We start from the raw sequence: 19,756 nt of genomic DNA on the forward strand, positions 1-19,756 counted from the left end.
AAAATTGTCTAGTCAAATTCCCTGCCTATTTTTAAATTAAATTTTCATTTTTTAGTGTTGAGTTGTATGAGTTTTAAACATACACACACACACACACACACACACACATATATATATATATTCTATATTAACTTACCAGATAATTGATTGGTAAATATTTAGTAGATTGTCTTTTCATTTTGCCTTTTGCTATACAAAAGCTTTTATCTTGATGTAGTTGCATTTGTTTATTTTTTGCTTTTGTCAACTTTGAGTTTTTGTCAAATCCAAGAAATCATCAGCAAGACTGATGTCAAAGAACTTATAGTTTATGTTTTCTAGTAGAAGTTTTATATTTTCAGGTCTTGCATTCTTTGAGTTAATATTTGTATATGGTATAAGGTAGAAGTCCAGTTTCATTCTTTTGTGTATTGTTTTCTCAGTACCATTTATTGAAGCAATTGTCTTTTCCCACTGTATATTGTTGGCTCTGTTTTCAATTAATTGACCATATTTTCATAGGTTTACTTTTCTATTGTGTTCCATTGATTTGTGTGTCTGTTTTATGCATATATCATTATTGTTGACTATATTTTTGTAACAGATTTTGAAACCAGGAACCATGCTGTATCCAGCATCTTAATACTGCTTTGGCTACTGAGGGCCTCTTGTGATTCTATACAAGATTTAGGAGTGTTCAATTTTTTTTCTTTTTTTTTATTATAATAATTTATTTTGTATCATTTTGTGCCTTTTTCCATCTCAGTTGTAATCACTGTGGAGGATTGTTCTATTTTTAGTGAGAAATGCCAGTGGAATTTGGTAAGTATTACATTGGATCTGTAAGATTGCTTTGGGTAGTAAGGACATTTTAACATTAATTTTTCTTATCTGTGAATATAGGCTATTTTTCAATTTCATTTCTTCAGTTTTTTTTCATTAATATCTTTTTTTTTTCTTTCAAAAAGTACAATATCTTGAACTTTTCAGTATACAGGTCTTTTATCTCCTTGATAAATTTATTCCTCAGTAATTCTTTTAGATGCAATTATAAATGAATTATTTTCTTAATTTCACTAGTACATAGCAGCACAGATTTTTATTGATTTTATATCATGCAGTTCCCCTGAATTCATTATTTCTAATAATGATTTTTACATATCCCTTTCTTCTGATTTGGATGCATTTCATTTCTTTTTCTTGCCTAAATTTTTGTAGCTAGGCTTTTTAATACTATGTTGTATAAAAGTGGCAGAGTGACCATCCTTGTCTGGTTTCTTCTGAGGGAAAACTCGACTTTTCATCATTATGTTAGCCATGGGCTTATTGTGTTTGACCTTTATTATGTTCCTTTTAAACCCACTTTATTGAGATGCTATTACTTTGAGTTATTGTTCACAGTCAATTTTTAATTAGAACATGATTCTTTATATATTCTTTATATAAGTCTTTTGCTAGGTAAGTTTGATGAATGTTCCCCAGTCAGTTTCAAGTTGTTTTTGAAGTACAGAAATTTAAATTTTTATCAAGTCCAATTTGTCCATTTTTTAAAAATTATCAGTGCCAATTTTTTTTTATTTCATGTCCCATGCGGAAATATTTGCCTATTCTAAAGTTTTAAAGATGCTCATCTGTTTTTTTCTGATAAGTTTAATGGATCTGGATTTTATGTTAGACCTGTGAGCTAACATTACTTTTTTTAAAGATGTCCAATTGCTTCAGCAGTGTTTTCATGCTTTAATTAAAAAATGAAATGTAAATTTTTAGCCTTATATTCTAACCTATCCTTATGCAAATAACATTGTCTTGCTTACTGTAACTGAGTATTGAGTCTACTTTTCCTTCTTTTCCCACATCAATGCAGTTTTCCTTTTGTGTCTCAACTTTAGGTACAGAAGATTACAATCTTATGTGGTTCTTTTTTTTTTTCTTTCATGGTTTCTTTTTCCCCTCTCTTTAATTAATTTTATGGTTCCATCCTCTAAAATTAAGTTATTGATTCATCTGGTACTTGAGAAATGGTATAGATGTAATGCCTGTCCCTGGTCAGATATTTCTTCGAATTCCCACTTACCGGTATTTTTTTTGTTTTGTTTTTTGTTTTTTTAAAAACAGATTTATTTATTTACCGGTATTTTCTAACTCAGCTTACTGAGTACCACTGAGCTTTCTAGAGACTTTAACACTCACATGCTCTGGACAGCGTTGTAAAAGTGAAAGGAGTGTACCTATTTCAGAGGATTCAATAAGATAACCTGAAAAGTGTTCCCGTCCTTGACATGCAAGTGCTCTGCAAATGTCTGCTAGTATTATTTTAAGCACTCATACATACACATGAGTTTATTTCTGGAGTTTATTTTCTGTTCCCTAATCTATCTCCCGCATCTATGTGATTCATCCAGTAACACTCTTACTCAACTCACTTCCCAATGAAATGCTCCTTTTCCTCATTTCAGGCAGCAAAGAAAGGGTCATATCTCACTTGCCTTTCCAATCATAACTTGAGCCAGAAAATGTTAACCTTGGGGATAAAAATAATCTGTGCTTCACAACGCAGTGAGAATGCAAAGCCAAACCACTGCACCAGCACAGACAGGGCGAGGCGGGGGTTGGGGGGGGGGGGGGGGGGGGGCGCCTGCCTATTTCTTCTACCACCTATTCTGAAAGAGGAAAATCCTGTCCTATGTCATTCTGGCTGACGTCAGCAAAACCCAGCTTCACTTTCAACTCTAGTTTACAACTTCCAAACTAGCAGTTCACTAGTGTATGTACGAGTGCTTAAAACAATACTAGCAGACATTCGCAGACCCAGTACATCAGCACGTTCAAGAAGGCAAACTGGGGTGGCAGTAGGACCTCCAGGGGAGCCCATAGAGAACTGAGTGTGGAAAGAGGGCGGGTAGTGGGGGGGCGCTCAGAGGGAGAGACTAGGGCTAACAGAGGAGAGCCCCAGAGACGCGGCGCTGGGAGGAGGCGAGAGAGACGGGCTTCCACCTCCACCAGCCGCGCCACTGGGCTCCACGCAGGAGGAGGTGCTCGTCCCGCAGTCTACGTTCCCTCCGGTTTGCGGGATCCCCGCGCAGCCACAAGGCCCTCTCCCAGCGCCAAGCGGCCGGCTTTCCCGCCGACGTTCCCGCCGTCTGTGGCGGCCGCCCGCGCCCGGCTCGCTCTCCCCCTCCTCCCCCGCCTCAGGCGTCCACGGCGTCCGTGACGTCGGCGTCGGGGCGGGACTTCCTGCTTCTCGCGCCCTTAGGTCTCGGGACTGAGTCCGCTCCGCGGGGCTAGAGGGGCGGCGGGCAGCTAGCCGAGGGTGGCGTCCCGCTACGTTATCGGCGCCGGGACTGACCCCGCACCCCCGAAGAGGTCGACCACTGAGGCGGAGCGGGGTTTTTTACCCGCCGCCGCCCGCGGAACTCTCCCCGGACGCCTCAGATTTCCGCGGGATCTGGAGCCCGAGGGGCGCCCTCGGCCCTGCCCCCAGTCTGCTCGCCCTCAGCCTGCGGGTCAGCGGCCGCCTGGACCTCGCCAGGCGTGGCGGGCTGGCCGGCACCCCGCGTGGGGGACTGCCCCTCGCCCCGATGACCCGGCGGGAGGAGTTGCGTGGGTGCCGCTGGCTGGAGCTGCGGCGGCGTCTCGGCTTGGCCAGCGCGGCAGGAGCCGCGGTCACTGAAGTTTGCTGCGCGCGCGTGGCGGGACCGTGTGTGTGTCAGGTAGGTGACCTCCGCGCGGTCCTGCCGCATTGGAAACACTCATGCCCTTTCCGCAAGTGGCTCTCGAATTCATTTTTTGGCGGGTTTCCTGTAAAGTCCTAGAGGGGGCAGTCGGGGAGGAGACTTGAGGCCAATTCAGTGGTCAGTGGGTTGCACGTGAAACGCGGGAGCTTTTTGAGCGCCCCAGCGAGGGCTCTGCGGCCGGGTCTGTCACTGGCCAAACGTGCGGTCGCTGCAGCTTGGTCGCTGGTGGAAAGACCGTTTTACCAGTTTGCTGGCTCCCGAAGACCGTCTTAACTGTGATGTGGGCTGTCACGACCTGGGTAACGTCTGGGACTTGGGAGTCAATGCCTGGCGCAGGTGGACTTTGGGAAACCCACCTTGTCCTGCTTTGGACCTTAATGAGCATTTTGCTCTTCAAGTACCCCTGCCAGGTGGTTTAAAAACCTGTTCACATTAGATGTACTTAGAAGGCAATTTTAATAACCTCTCAAAAATGTCTAGGGTCACGCGAAACGCTCTCAGTTCCTGTATATATGGCCGAGTTCAGTGTGCTCAGATTACCAGTAGAAATATTTGAGTAAATCTGAAACTGAGTTAAGATCGTTTTAAAGCCATGCTGCCGTTACCAAGCAACGTCAGTGTAAACAAGCCTGATATCAACTAGAATATAATTAAATGTAGTTATCCTGCAATTATCTGAGTTCAGAATGCTGTAAACGTAAGGGTTTAGGCTGTATGTAAGTGGTTACAGTTAATACCTTTGGTACTGAGGTTTGGTTTCAAACTTTTGATCCAGAACTATTGTAATACTTTACACTTAAGTATCACAGAACTCTCCAGAGAGTTGCAAATGGATTTGGGTTGTCCTTTGGTTATTTCTGACAAAATATGATATTCTCCCTTTCTTGACCCGTTTATGAAATGAAGAGGCTACATTTGGGACCTTTCTCAAAGAAGGGTGATACCAATCTAGGATTACTTAGAACTGTGGAAAGTGAAGCGCTAATTGCCCACAGGTGGGTTTTGAACCTTACTCTTAATGAACACTTAACTACGTGTGTGTAAAGTAGTTTTCAGATAATAGCCATTTGAGAAAGTGGGTGAAAGGACTTGATTGAATACATTACTTGAAATAAAGTTATTACTGGTGAGAATTGGCACCTGAAGTTTAATGGTTTATAGCATGTCTTTACTGCAAAAATCTGTAGACTTCATGTTAGTCCTCTCCTTCCTTTTCTTTCCCATATGTTGATGCTACATTAATGAAATATTCAAGAGTTGGGCCAGACAGAAAAAGAAAACTCAAGAATGACTCAAGTTGTGTGATAAAATCTTTAGTAATCAAGTCAGCATTTTTGTCCTGGGAAATTCTAACTCAAGAAACTTTGAGGAACACAATCTGAACAGTAAAATTACTGAATTATCAGGCTCCTTTTTTTTTTTCTTTTTTAATAGTTTGTCTTATTGTTGCAGTCTCTTTGCCTAAAGTAAATGAGTTCTAACTTGGGCATCTATAACTTGGGCATGTATTAATTTTAAGTTTAGTAAATATTTGTGCCAGGCAAACACAGGGCATGTTCACTATCAATTCCAGCAACTGGTAAAGGAGAGGCCTGGAGCCCTCAGTGGCTTTTTTTTCAGGTTTTGATGCCCTTTCTACAGCAGTTGTGGGGCAGGCCTGCAGGCTTGGCGAGATGGGGGGTAGGTCAAGTTGGGTGAGGGGCTTTTTCTTTCTCTTTGGATTCTCTGGCGTCCTTTTGTGTTTGTGGGGTGCCCCTTACAGCCTCATGCTCCGGGTGTCCACGTAGCAAGCCCACACTATCCTCCAGGGGTACATCATCAGGCATGCGTGCCCCAGCCACAGTCCCAAGTGTCCCCTGCATTGAAGGTTGCAGTAGAAGCCTCAGCATCTTCCATTTACCTTATAGTAATTTTTTTCTAATTGTCTGATCTGTGGGTACTTTAAGAGCATGCATATCTGTGTAAAAAAACAGTTACTAAAGTTAACATTTCTTAATCTGAATTCTTCAAACTCTTCTTACACACTGCTTCCTCAAGCTTATATTCTTTTTAGAAAAAATGTGCTTTGACCTGATCGGATTCTTCATTATCCTCGAAAGCTACTATATGCTTTCTTCCTTTTTTTTTTTTTTTAATTTTTTTTTTTATATTTTTATTTGTGCATACAGAACTGGGGTACAGGCCAGAGGCTCAGGGGTGGTGAGAGGCTTCACCAGAGACAGAGTGGGGAGCAGAACAGGCAGATCATCAAAGTACACTGCTGAGAGGAGCAGCGGGCGGGTCAGGAGAGGTCTGCCACACCATGTGGTCACCTCCGGGGCAGGCGGGAATCGAACTCATGCGAAAGTGGCTTCAGCTTCTCAGTGCTGTGCTTTAACCCGCTGCGCCACCAGGGAGGGCCTGCTTTCTTCCTTTTATATCAGTTTTTTATGTACGTTTTCTGAAAAGTTCAATTCCACTATGACTTCCATCTATTTTGTTATGCATGCAAGAACCAGGATGTAGGCCAGAGGCATAGGGGTGGAGCTGTGAGAGGATTCACCAGAGACTGAGTAGAAAGCAGAACAGGCAGGTATATTGAAATACTGCAAGGGGAGCAGTGGGTGAGACAGGAGAGGTCTACTGTGTCATATGTGGGTCAGCTCCCTGGCCGGGGTCAAACTCGGGTCACAGCCAGGGCACAGTGGTGGCAGCTAGTGTGAAAGCACTGACACTTAACACCTATGCCAACAGGGAGGCCCTGGAAAACTTTTTTTTTAAGGTCAGTAACTTAAGGTCAGAGATGATGTAAAACAGACTAGCAGGAGAAAAGCATGCAAATTTTATCTCTGTACCTGGGAACCTTCAAAGGAGCTGGAAGACCTAATGGAGTGATCAGAACAGAAAGCTTTTATATCTTTTAGACAAATACTAAATTTGTGAAAAATTGAAGATGGGGGGTTTGGACCAACGGTAGTACACGTGGAGAAGGACCTGGAGGGATAAGGATTACTTCCACAAGGTTTATTTGTGCAGATTTTTTTAACTTTGATTCTCTATTTTTTGTGATAAGAATGTTTTTCTCATGGTGCCCTCATAGGGAGGGCACCTTTAACATGAGTTTTATCTTCTTTCAGGAAGAAAAAGGAGAATCAGCATGTGCCCTCCTAAAAGCACCTGCTCTTTCGTTAAGTGCATTGACATCTAAATAGTGCATATACCAAAGCATTATATTTAGGGGTAGCAGGTCCTAAACTCCCTCACCTCTGAAATCCTGTGGTATATATTTCATGCATATTCATTTGATACATCTTACCTTCGTAACTAAATTGTAAACTCCTTAAGGACAGGGCATCAGATCTCAGTGAACTGTATTTTTAGGCTCTGCCCGAAGAGGTTGCCGAATACATGTTTTGGACTTTTCTGACTTGCTTCCCCTCTCATTTATCCCCACAGTACAGTAAAATTTTTGCGAGCAACTGAGGAAGGGAATTATATGAGGAATTCGTTGGCATAATATGGAAGGGTTCTGTTCCTAGAAAGTGAATATTTGCGACTTTCCCATGACACTGTCAGAGAAGCCTCCCTCAGGAATGCCCTGCTACTCCCAAGACAGCTTGAGGAGCCTGGTCAGTTCCTGGTTCTTCCTTAGTGGAATCTTAGTTTCAGAAACACCTGCCCCCTCCTCCCTTTTTCCTTCTGTCTCTGTTTACCTGCTCATGATTGTGTATGAAATTATATCATTATTTTCATTGGGCCCTCATTGATTAGCATTTCTTTAACTTTTATATTTTTCCATCAGGAATGCCTCTCTGAGTCACAGACATTGCTGAGTGTGGAATGTAGCAGCGCCCCTCCTCCACCCCGTTTGATTTGCTTTCTATAAATACTTTGCTTAATACTTTCTGTATTTTGCTTTGAAATTGCTTTTGGCTTAAAATTCTTAGGAGGAATCTGCACCTAGCCATTCCCTTTTGGAAAGCACCTGTCGTTTAAAAAAGGTGTCTTCAACTAAGTGTTTGCTACAATTTCTGTATCTGCTATTTATAAATTATTTCAGTTAAAGTCAAGCTAAATCTTATAGTACTGTTTCTAAATCTTGGTTTGATTCATTTGTTTCTTAGCTTATGAGTTGTTGCCCAGTAACAACAGTTGCAGTATAACATAGCAACCATTGAAAACATTAGCAATGGACTATAGGGATTTTTCTGATGAAATTCTAGTGTCTACCTCTTGTATTTTCACCTGTCTTTTTCAGCTGAATCATATTTTGGCTTAAGGTAGACATTTAAAAGGGCATACAATATAGTTATATGTTTTGGAGTGCTGACAAATTTTAACTTCTTGCACATTGTTTTTCAAATAGAGAAACATGATAATATGTATGAGGTGTAGTGTGAACATTTGTATTAAGGTCTTTGTAGGGATGCTTTCATTCCTCTTGGGTAAATATCTACAAATGGAATGACTGGGTTATAAGGTAAATGTACAGTTGATTTTTAAGAAACTTTCCTAATGTTTTCCTAAATGATTTTCCCACTTTATGTTTTTCCAGTAGCTTATGACAGTTATAGTTCCAGTTCATTCTAGTCACTATTTGGTATGAACAGTCTTATATGTTATCTATTGTAATAGATGTCTGGCATTGTGTTCTTAGTTTGCACTTCACTAATGATACTTAACATTATTTTTGAAGTGCTTTTTAATCATCCAGGTAATTTCTTTAGTTGTATTAAATTTTTTGCTCATTGTTGAGTTGCTCACTTTTAGTTTTGAGGATTCTTTACTCTAGACACAAGTCCTTTATCTTAATATGATTTGTAATTGTTCCTCTTTTTTTTTGATTAACATGACAGTGTTTTTTAAAGAACAAATGTTTTGGTTTGTCAGTTTTTCCTCTCCTTTAGAATGCTTTTGGTGTTTTATCAAAGAAACTTTTAACCCATTATGAAAATATTACTGTTTTCTTCTAAGAGTTTTATAGTTTAATTTTGTGTTTATGTATACATTGAGCTCTGTTTCTTCTTGAGTCGGTTGTTATATGTAGTGTGAAGTACAATTCGAAGTTAATTGTCTTGACATAGGGACAGACAGTTGTTTGGGTCAGCTTGTTGAAAAGACCATCCTTTGTCTATTGAATTGACTTTATATTTTTGGAAAAATTCAGTTGCCACATATGTGTGAATCTTTTTTTGAACTCTCATTGAATTTATGTGCCTGCCTTAACACTGATGCCACACAGATTGTTCTCCAACTTTTCCAAAGTTATTTTGGTTATCCTTTGTGTTTCCATATGTTTTAGAATTGGCTTATTTCTATTTTTAAAAGTCTGTTGGGATTTTCAATGGCATTAACTTGAATTTGAGAGAAACTAATTTCCTAACTATGTGGAGTAACCTGATCCACATAGATAGGATATCTTGTCTGCATGACATGTTAGTTTTTGTGTGTTGTTTTGGGGAGGTAAGGTGGGGTAGCCACTTTTCCTATAGTAAACACTGATATGAGCATCTTGAAAACAGGACTTTTCTTCCACACCTTCTGGCCTATTAAAGATATTCTCCACAGTTATTGAATAAGAAGATCCTTGGAGAGGATAAATGTTTGTGCACATCTCTGATCACTTCCTTCATGTGGCAATGCTACATCAAAGGATATTTATTAATACATTTTTAAGACTTGATTACTGTCTCCCACAATTTTTGATTTTGAAGTGGAAAATTCCTTGATGGGTAATTATTTTAAGATGGGTATAATTGATTCCACAAACAGTATTTTTGGTGATACTCTTGCTGTGTCATCTCTAAAATTGCAAACACATGGAAAAATAGGGTTAAGCATCACAGAAATTAAGTGGATGACTTTTCTATCATGAGACTTACTGGAACTGGGAATTATGAAGAAGACCAAGAAAATGGAATGTTGAAGGCTTTCTTTGAGGAACTGTTTCTTTGGAGCAATAGTTTAAATAGTTAAAAAAGCAGAGGGAAAAACGCAGATGTGAGATAGTTTGAAATAAGTATCTTGGTGAAGCACAAGGCTAAAGGGCAGACAGTATGTATGCTCTAGAGTAATTGCATCCTGAAAGTAGTTTGATTATTCATACTGTAAGGTTTTGGGTTTGACTCAGATCTTGATTTGTAGGTTAATTGAAAAGATACAAGGAGGTATTTCAGTTTGATATTACTGAAAACAGTTGTGATGGTGAGGATGAACAACTGCATATGGGGACTGTAAAGCAAGCCTAATGTGCTGTAGTGTAAGACCCTGTGGAGCAGATGAATGAAGTGTTTACACTTATATGGTATTGGCTAATGCAGGATTTTGAGTTTGGCTGAGGTTTACATTTGATCCGGTAATAGCAGGTTTACAGTAAGAGTAATGATAACAGAAATAGTGTATAAGGTGGACTGTCCTAATAGATTCCTATAGGCTATGTAAAGATGAGAATCTTGGACACTGTCTAGGAGACTGTATTACAAAAACAAGTGTAAAATACTTGAAATTTTGCACAGTGATGACTCTAGTAGTAGAAATTGATAAAATCCTGCCAGTTTAAATAATTGAGGCAAACAAAATGGAGTTTACAGAAAAATCAAGAGTTAAGCCAACCTCTAAAAGAACTGGGAAATCTACCTGAGTCCTGAAACCCTCAAATCTAGTTATTTCAAGGTTTTAAGCAGAGCCAAAAAAAAATTGGGTAGGGTCCCTAATGTATTTGTCTGCTGTTATCTGTGCTTTGAGGAAAACAAAGGGTTCTGTTCTCTCTTACAGTTTTATCTTTTTGGAACTTGAAGTTTTAGCAATATGTAAATCTTGAAGGCTGTTTCTCTGATTTGCCCAGAAGGAACTCTTTTCCTGGTGTGTTCTCACCACAAGATCTAATCAGTTGTGTTCTGACTCATGCCTTGAGTTTCTTGGTTGGAACAAAGGAGAGGGGTTTCTGCACAGTTACTAATTAAGCAGATCAATGGACAAAAATCAATGGACAAAAGAAGAAATATTAACAATTAACAATTTGTTACTAACAGTAGATGGGAGGAGATTGGAAATGAGGGGTGAGCGGGTACTAAGAAATAAGGGGGCCATAAGGTTATTGATTTTATATTTTCAAAGAAGGCAGGTAGAACATTTGATATTAATGAGTTTAATTCTTAATGTCAAAGTTCTGTTGTAGATAGGGCATAGGAGAAGAATGGGAGTTCGGAGCTAGGCTAGAGTTTAGGAATGTGATTTTTAAATTTGTGTCATTCAGATGTAATAAATGCAGCTGTGGAAGAGGCAGCTTGACTTTCTGTGTTGGAAAGACAGACCATGAATTTCTTTGGGCAAGTTGGAGAGAAGAGACAAGGGAGAATAAGGGCCAGAGAGGATAAGAGGTGAATATAGGTTTGTGGTTGTGAAGGGAGACTGTTTTAAAAAGATTCATTAAGGTGATTGTGTACAAACTGCATCATTAACTTTTCTGTTTACTAGTGTTTAGCATATTTTAATAAGCATGGTAAACTTGATGAAAGATAATTATAAATTACTTTCTTAATTACTGGATTCATCAACATTGAGATTTTGTAAGAAAAGTGTATAAATGACATAAAATTGTTGTCATAATTCATATATTCATGTAAACTGATTGCCAGTGCTGTAAGTTTTGCCCAAAATTAAAAAAAAGTTTCTACATTAAAAAACCTAGAAAAAATCAAGACAGTGGGTTCAATGCTTCCACATCCTCAACAACTATTACATCAAAACACAGCCAATAAATGCTGAAGGAAAACACAATAGCCCCTGATAGGATTAATGTCTAGAGGAGGGGTGAGCAGTGTTAAAACAGGACAAGCAGGTGAGCCCATGTAGCCAGGTGGGCCCTGTAAGCAGCAGACTAGAACTGGCAAGGCCTTAAACAGTAATCCTTTGCAGTCTTAGGGGAGCTCTGGGACAGAATCTGGAAGTCAACCTGCCACAGCAGGCCTACAAAGATGTTGGTGCAGTGTCATGAGCTCTGGAAGGGACCTTGAAGCAGACCCTCCATAGCAGATCTTTGCATATGTTGGTGCATCCTTGGTGAACTCTAGAAGGGACCTGCTGTTAGACTTGTGGCAGAAGAACCAGGAAGGAGACCTGCCAAGGTAGGGCCATCACACTGTTCAGTGAGCTGTGGGAGGGTCTTGGAAACAGACCACAGTAGGCCTTCACATATTTCGTCAAGCCCCAGGAGAGATTCTGGAAACAGCCCCCAATGATAGTAGGATTCCTGCAGAACTTAGCCCTGGAAGGGTTCTGAATGCAGGCCACACAAGCACTGAGATGGGGCTAGGAAGCATACCTACTCTACTGGGCCACCACAGCTTAAGTGTGTCCTAGGGAGGGATCAGGAATCAGCACATACCCACTAGGCTCTGCCCAGGGGAGCAGGCTCTGGCAAAGGCAGCAACAGGGCCTGGTTGCCATGGGCTGAGGCTCTTGAGTCAGCAAGTCAGGGACACTAGTTGGACAGATAATCTCTCAGGTAGGAGTAGAACTGATTATCCATTGGGCACTAGACACCAGTGCAGACTTTAATAGAGTGCAATGCTGAGACTTATGTTACATTGAAAAGGAGGTAGGGGCCCTCCCTGGTGGTGCAGTGGGTTAGGATGTAGCCCTGCAAGTGAGCAGCTGCTGCTTCAGTGTGAGTTCAATCCCCAGCCCCAAAGGTGACCCACATGACGCAGCAGATTTCTCCTGACCCGCCTGCTGCTCCCCTCAGCAGTGTACTTTGTCGATCTCCCTGTTATACTTACCACTCAGTCTCTGGTGAATCCTCTCACCACCCCTGCACCTCTGGCTTATACCCTAGTTCTGTCAGCATTAACAAATAAATCTTAAAAAAAAAAGAAAGTGGGGAAAGAGTAACTTGTGGGTTGTGGTCTGGAGTAGGAAATGGTGGTGCAGAATAGACACAGGCGGTGGGGAGAGGAAAGCAGAGGTTATGTGGAAGCATACTTTTCTTACCCCCTAGGACTGGGAAAGCACAGGGACTGCTGAGCCTTTCATCCCAAACTCCAGAATAGAGGGATATTGGAGGGAGGGTGGGGGCGGGTGGCAGAGGGGTAGTGTGCCAGACTCATAAACATCTTCATTCCTCCTGTCCCTCCGGACCCTCTGACTCAGTAACTACAAATCAGATCTCAGTACATTCAGAAGCCAGCAGTGGCCAAAATAAACAAGTAAATAAAGTCAAATTTATCTTGGTGATTAGCAGTATTAAAAAGAATAATAAAATAGGGAGAGTTCAAGGAGCAAAATAGGCAGAGCAAAAAAAAAAAAAAATCACATGGAAATAATGGACCTTGAATATATGACACCAGGAGACAGTCTTCCAGAATCCAGACACAAAAAGATGGAATATTGTATTTTTCTATCACATGAGTTCAGAATTGCTATTATAGAGGAACTCAAAGAAATAGAAGAAAACCCACAAAGTCAGAGAAATAAGAGAATGCAGAAAAGCTAATCAAAGTGATGCACCAAAATTCAGAAAAACAAGTTAATGAGCTCAGAAACAAAATAAGTTAACAGAAAGTAGAAATGGAAGCTTTAAATAATGTAACACATTCAGACACTAGCACTCAATAATTGAGATCAAGAACTCTAGAGAAACCCATGGAAGTAAAATAGATAAAATGGAGGATCAATTCAGCGACCTAAAAGATAATGCAGTATGGACCCAAATGGAAGAAGAGAAATGCGATGTTAAAAAGAAATTTTGAGAAATATCTGATGCTATTACAGTCAGCATAAAAACAGACTGGGAAGAGGAGTAGGAACTAAAGGCCTATTTAAGGAAGTAATAGAGGAAAACTTCCCACACCTGGGGAAGAAGTTCAATATACCTTAAGTGAAGCTGACTAAATCCTGTTTACCTAAATGCAACACCTAAGAAAGACATGGTGAGATCAGTAAGAGTGCACGACAAAAAACAATGAAGATGGCCTGAGATAAAAAGCAGATAATGTATTACAATATTTCCATCAGACTTCAGTAGAAAAGCTACAGACAAGGAAAGAGTGGAATGATATATTCATATTACTCAAACACAAGAATTGCCAGCCAAGAATACTATGTCGCACAAGACTCATTCAGATAAGAGAAATACAAGTCTTCCCAAACAAAAACTGAAGTTTGGAAACAGTTCACTTCCCCTACAAGAAATGTTGAGGGGAGTACTCTTTTCTAAATTAAGGTGAAGAAAACCATAAAATATTAAATGAGGAAATAAGGAGAACCAGAAAACTAGACAAAATGGTAGTAGTAAGTACCCATATATCAATAATCACAAAATATAAATGGACTTTGCCAGTCAAAGACTCAGAGTGGGTTTTTAGATCTGAAAACAAACCCAACATTCTGTTGTCTACAGGAGAGCCATCTGAGCTCCAAAGATAAATGGGGTTCAAAATAAACAGCTGGAAAACAATCCTACAAACAAGCATGTCCACAAAATCAGACAGTCATGCTTCCAGCAGATAAAATAAATTTAGAGTACTATGTACCTTCTCTAAGTACCTTATTATATATGCCAAAGAGTTTATAGAAGCATCAGTATCTTTTTCAGTTAAAAAAGATAACACATGACAGATTATTTAAAAAATCTTACCACAAGGGGTCATCGTAACCTATAAAGACTTTACATATAAACATGTGCCACATCAATTTTTATGGTTTCTAGTATTTTTGTTTCCTATGTTTTTTGTGTATTTTGCCGTTCTATCCTGTATCTTTTGTATTAAACGAAAATAGCGTGTTTTTGAGTTCTCACATTTTTGCCAAAACCAGTTATTCACCCACTAATTTCTTAAAGAGTATGTTGCTATAGAGATGATTGTTTCAGGGAAAGGAGGAGGAGGAGTACCAGCAGGTGGACATTTAAGGAACAAAATACCTATTTTATGTCTTTGTTCCTGACAGATCCAACTTTAGCATTTACCCCTTTGCTACCAAAAGAAGAAAGGTAGATATTTTAAGATGGTGGTATGGCTTTTAGTAAGATGCTTTTGTAAAGGTTCCTGTGCTTGACTCTTTGTTGGTAAGGATGATTAGTAATTGCTTAAAGTAATTGTAATCTTTGAAACAGCCTTTCTTCTACTTTAACTGGATTCCTTTTTACTTTTTTCCCCCATCCTTATTTGTTGGTTCACCTTTTATCCAGTGGCATTAATATATTTTGTTTTGAGAGAAGACATTAATATCTTAGCTAACTCAGTTATTTCTGCCTCTAAATCTTCTTCACTAATCTAAATTCATCTCAATACTACCTTTTGGTTACTTGGCTGATGCTATATTACTTGAGACCATTGTCATTGCTTTCCTCTACTTTTGTCCTCTTTTCCACTTTCAGCTTCTTATTAATCTTCTTCACCCCTTCCCTAACTCATTCTCCATGTTTTGTATAATCAAGTTATTTTTCTGAAGTGCAAATCTGATCCCACCCATAAGGTTAAAGCTTTTGGGTGTTCTCCCAGATCAGGTGATAAATTCCAGTCTTCTGCATGTCTGGGTTGATCTGCTCTCCCCACTACACCCACACTCCTGTCTTACCCCAATGTCCCCCAGTGTTCTCTTCTATCCCCATGCTTTTGTACTTGATGTTTCTCCCCATATCCTTTTTTTTTCCTTTGCTCAAGGTTACTTTCTTTGTGGAGTCTTGACTGCTTATTGCAAATATTAGGCATCTTTTCCCTATGTACCCATATTACAATGTTTTATAAGTAAAAAACTTTATGAATCCATGTATGAGTTTGACTAGGCTATATGTGCACATGTAAAACTGTTTAAAAGCACAAAAAGGGCCCTCCCTGGTGGTGCAGTGGGTTAAAGCACAGCACTAAGAAGCTAAAAAGCCACTTTCCCATGAGTTCCATTCCCTTGCCCCCGAGGTGACCACATGGTGCAGCAGACCTCTCCTGACCCGCCCACTGCTCCCCTCAGCAGTGTACTTCCTCAGTTGGCCTGTTCTACTCCCCATTTTGTCTCTGGTGAATCCTCTCACCGCTCCTGTACCCCAGTTCTGTATGCACAAATAAATCTTAAAAAAAAAAACACAAAGGATTTAATAAATAACAGATACTCTTTTTTTCAGTCAGCAGCTAACTGTTTAGCATGTAAATGTTTGCCGATCACTGTGAACTCTTTTGAGCAAGGATTTTCTCTTTATATAATAAGGTACTTAGAGAAGGTCCATAAGTACTCTAATTGTGGGTAGGCTCTTCCTTGCTAAGAAGTCTGCTTGATGTCATGGTCTGCGTGTTTCTGTATCTTCATCAAAGCCCTTTTGGTATTAGTGGGCTGCTCAGGAAGCATGTATAGTAGCCATTCAATAAATACGGCTCATGCAATTACTTTTTTTTTTCTTTATAAAGATAGAGGTTTTAAAATTAGCCTCTGTTTGAGGATGACTTTTATCTCCCTTTTCTGGCTTTGAAAAATTTTATACTTCCTGGCAGGTTCTCAGAGATAGAGAATGCTTATGTCAGTTTCAGTAAAAATATCAGTTGAACTCATCAGCTGTTTTCTTTATTTAACTTTGCAGGCTATTGGGGAAATCTGAGAGAAATAAATTAAGTCAGGACTTAAGACAAATAATAATTTCCAGTATACATTATTGGATCAGAAGATAATCTTCATTTTGTGTCAGGAGCCATATGGTTGCCTTTTCTACTTCAGGAGAAAGATGGTACTGTGAGCAAAAAATACTCTATAACTCACATACAGTATTAACTGCTCATAAATCTCTTAGAAAGTCCCTGTGTTATATGTAATAGAGTCTACACTGAGAAACGTGAACATGAAGTATGATTTGGGTAAGAGTTATAGTTGTCTTTTGGATCACTATTTTTCAGACTTTTATAATTCTAAGCATTTTAGGTTAACTGATTACTATATCCTACTTTCTAGAGTTCTTTTGTGTAAATTAAACTGCAGAGGCAGACATTACAATTGTTAGAATAGAAAAACATTTTAATTCAGAGTGCTTGGTGGTTGATTGCTAACCACTCGAATGCATATCTTCTTCTCTTCCTCTTTCCTTTGCTCTCCTGTTTCTTTCTAAATTACAATTATGGGACCTGGCAGTGTACCAGGGCTTTGAAGGGCCTGCTCCCAGCTGCACTTCAGGTTCTGGCAGAGTGTCAAGTTGTGACAAATTTTTGTATACAAAACACCCTAGGATGGCCATCCGAAGGCTGTTTGGGTGATTAATATAGGATTATCTCTGGATTTTAAAGAAATTCATTCTAATGTTTTGTTTTTAAGTAATATCTCATGTAGATTCTCCCTGGACTTTGTGTTTTTAAAAAACATTTACTTTGTGGGCATATAATTTTTAAAGCAGTTTTTGTAAGTGCTTAAAGGCATAGCGTGTGAGTTTTAATGGATTGTGTTTTGGAAGTTTTCCATGAGCACTAGCAGCTGTGCTTTTAGAATATTTTGAATTACTATCCTTTCCGGCAGACATTGTACTACCTCTTAAGAAATGCAGCTCCTGTGCAAATAAAAATGTCACATGTCGGTCTGAAGAGCTGAGGCAGACCAAAAGAAGTGACAAGAAAGGAAACATGGTTATGGTTATGTCACAATTAATAGTTGCTATGTCACAATTAATAGTTGCAAAGAGTGGACAATGAAAAAGATGTACTAAGTCTTTTAAAAACTGCTTTCACAGAGACTTGTCCATCTAATAAATGTTTACTGCTTAGTAAACTGACCAGTTTGATCTTTTTCACCTTTTTTCCTTTTACAATATTTTAAGTAGAAATATATATAAATGGACTAATATACAGGAGGACAAACATGTGTAATAGCTAAATAAAAAACTGGAGTATAGTGTTTGGTCATCAAGGTATAAAAAAACTCAGTAATTTTACATTAGATACTTGTTATTGAAAACAATGTTATAGCCTATTGAAGTAACAAGCCCAAAGCACTCCCATCTGAGAGTTAAAAGCCCTTCAGTAAATATTCATTCAGAAAACTGAGACAATTACATAAATTTTTACCCAGAACTGTCGCCCCAACCATCTCTTCTTATTCTTGTTAATAACTCTTAGAGAAATTATTTGGTGTTTCATTTGTTTTTCATAAAGTTTTCTTAGAATGTCATTAAGCATACATATCAGTCCATGGATGATACCTAAATCTGTTTTTGTTTTTTTTTACAAAGGCAGAAATAGCTACTTGAGGATTCTTAGGCTAAGTCATTTCATTTACCTCGGAATGTAGTTGGAATAATTCCAAATATAACTGGAATGTATTGGAGTTACTCTTCCTCCTTGGGCTGTTTTCTGCAGTTGTCCATATTTTGGTATTGAAGGTTTGAGTATTGGGTTTTTTCCCCTTGCCTTGGTTATCATCTGAATTGGATCCATGTTTGTAGAAGTGGATGGTCACTTGTGCTGGGAAACTAGCCAGCACTTACCAAACTCATCCTTCTCCCATCCCCCCTCTGCTCCATCTAAGCTGAATCAGTTTATGTTCTTTAACTTTGAAATGGCTAAATAGCCTTATAGGATGCTGACATCTGAAGGCCGCCCATGCTCAAGGGACCTTCTAGTTCTGATTGGCTTTGGACCTCTGAGTGGCAGGATTCCACGTGTGTGTGCTGTGGGGCTCTTGGTAAACTGCGCAATAGAAATACTTCATTATATGATTAAAATGCCCAGTGTATGCATGTATGTGTATTCATATGTGTATATATGTGTTTTCTGTAATTGATACTTGTGTACTTGTTGAAATCAAAAACCTGACCTTGGTAGGAATTTAATTTGTGACAGTTTGAGTTTGGGTAAAATCAATTGTGAATGAATAGGCTGAAGAGAAACCGGTGTTTTAGTTTCCTATGGGTGTTGAAACAAATGATCATAGACTGTGTGGCTTAAATTCCTCTCTCAGTCTAGACACCAGATAGCCTGAAATCAGTGGCCACCATCCCTCCAAACACTGGGAAGGGAGGATTAAAGTGAGGGGGCTGAAGGAAATGGGGGAAGAATCTATTTCTTGCTTCTTGTGATTCCAGGCATTCTTTGGACTTTGGCCACATCTTTCTAATCCCATGGGCTCTTTTCTCTATAGTTTCAGATTTTTCTCTTGCCTCTTCTTTTGTGACTTTATTTAGTGTACACCCATATAATCCAGGATAAGTGCCTCCTTTCAAGATCTTTAAGCACATCTTTTCCCATGTAAGCTAATATTCATAGGTTACAAGAAATTAGGCGGTAAAGTCATTTTTTGAGGCAGCATTCAGCCCACTATGGTCTAGAAGCCTCAGTTAATGAATATGGATGAGAAAAATAAATCACAGTAGAATAGCATTAGAATGGTGAATATAGTCATTTGACATTTTTGAGCTAATAGGTACCTGTGTTTTAGGGATTGGGGTTATAAAGATTACTAAAACATGTTTCTTGCCCTGATTTAACACTCAGTATGCTGCATACACTAAAATACAAGTTAGAAGACAGATTAGTTATCAGTTTTATTTGAAACTATGTAAAGAAGTATTTTGTGGAGGAAGTAATTCATTCCTGAGGAGGGTCCTGTATGTTGACTATGTTGGACTAGCAAAGTGCAGAGAGATGGAAAAGGCCTCTGACCAAGGAAATTGATATTTTCAAAGATATGGAGGTATAAAATAGGTGTGTGCTTAGGAAGCCTAAGTAGTCAGTAGACAGACATTTTACATTTTTTGTTCCAAATATGCAAATAACTTGCCTATTTTACCAGTTATAGAGTAAATATTCTTAAAGCAAAGATCTTTCCATACATCTATGAGTGACCATTTAAAAAGAGAAAAGTGCTTCAGAGGAATAAAAATTAAAAGCACAATAAGATAGCACTTTATGTGCCCAAAATGGCTACAATGTAAAAGACCCATTGTATAGCAATTAAAGGAGGAGGCCATTAGATTGATAGTGCTCTAATGCCTTGGTAGTCTACTAAGCAAAATCAAAGTGTAAGACAGAATCAGTACATTTGAATTTGAGAAAATAAAGTATTAACCACCACCACAATCACAGAGTCAGCTAAGCTAC

At 39.1% G+C, this 19,756-nt stretch overlaps 1 protein-coding gene across 2 annotated transcripts in view; it reads left to right on the forward strand.

Moving 5' to 3' along the window:
• The first annotated feature begins 3,247 nt into the window (after positions 1 to 3,247).
• Positions 3,248 to 19,756, forward strand: part of CEP83 (centrosomal protein 83kDa) — a 71,330-nt gene continuing 54,821 nt past the window's right edge. For both annotated transcript variants that reach the window (XR_001145031.1, XM_004675809.2), the window contains exon 1: positions 3,248 to 3,689. The gene's annotated coding sequence lies outside the window, so the exon portion shown is untranslated. The remainder of the gene's footprint in view (positions 3,690 to 19,756) is intronic.

Source organism: Condylura cristata, unplaced genomic scaffold (assembly GCF_000260355.1).
Source record: "Condylura cristata isolate star-nosed mole 26May11 unplaced genomic scaffold, ConCri1.0 scaffold00004, whole genome shotgun sequence".
Classification (NCBI taxonomy): domain Eukaryota; kingdom Metazoa; phylum Chordata; class Mammalia; order Eulipotyphla; family Talpidae; genus Condylura; species Condylura cristata.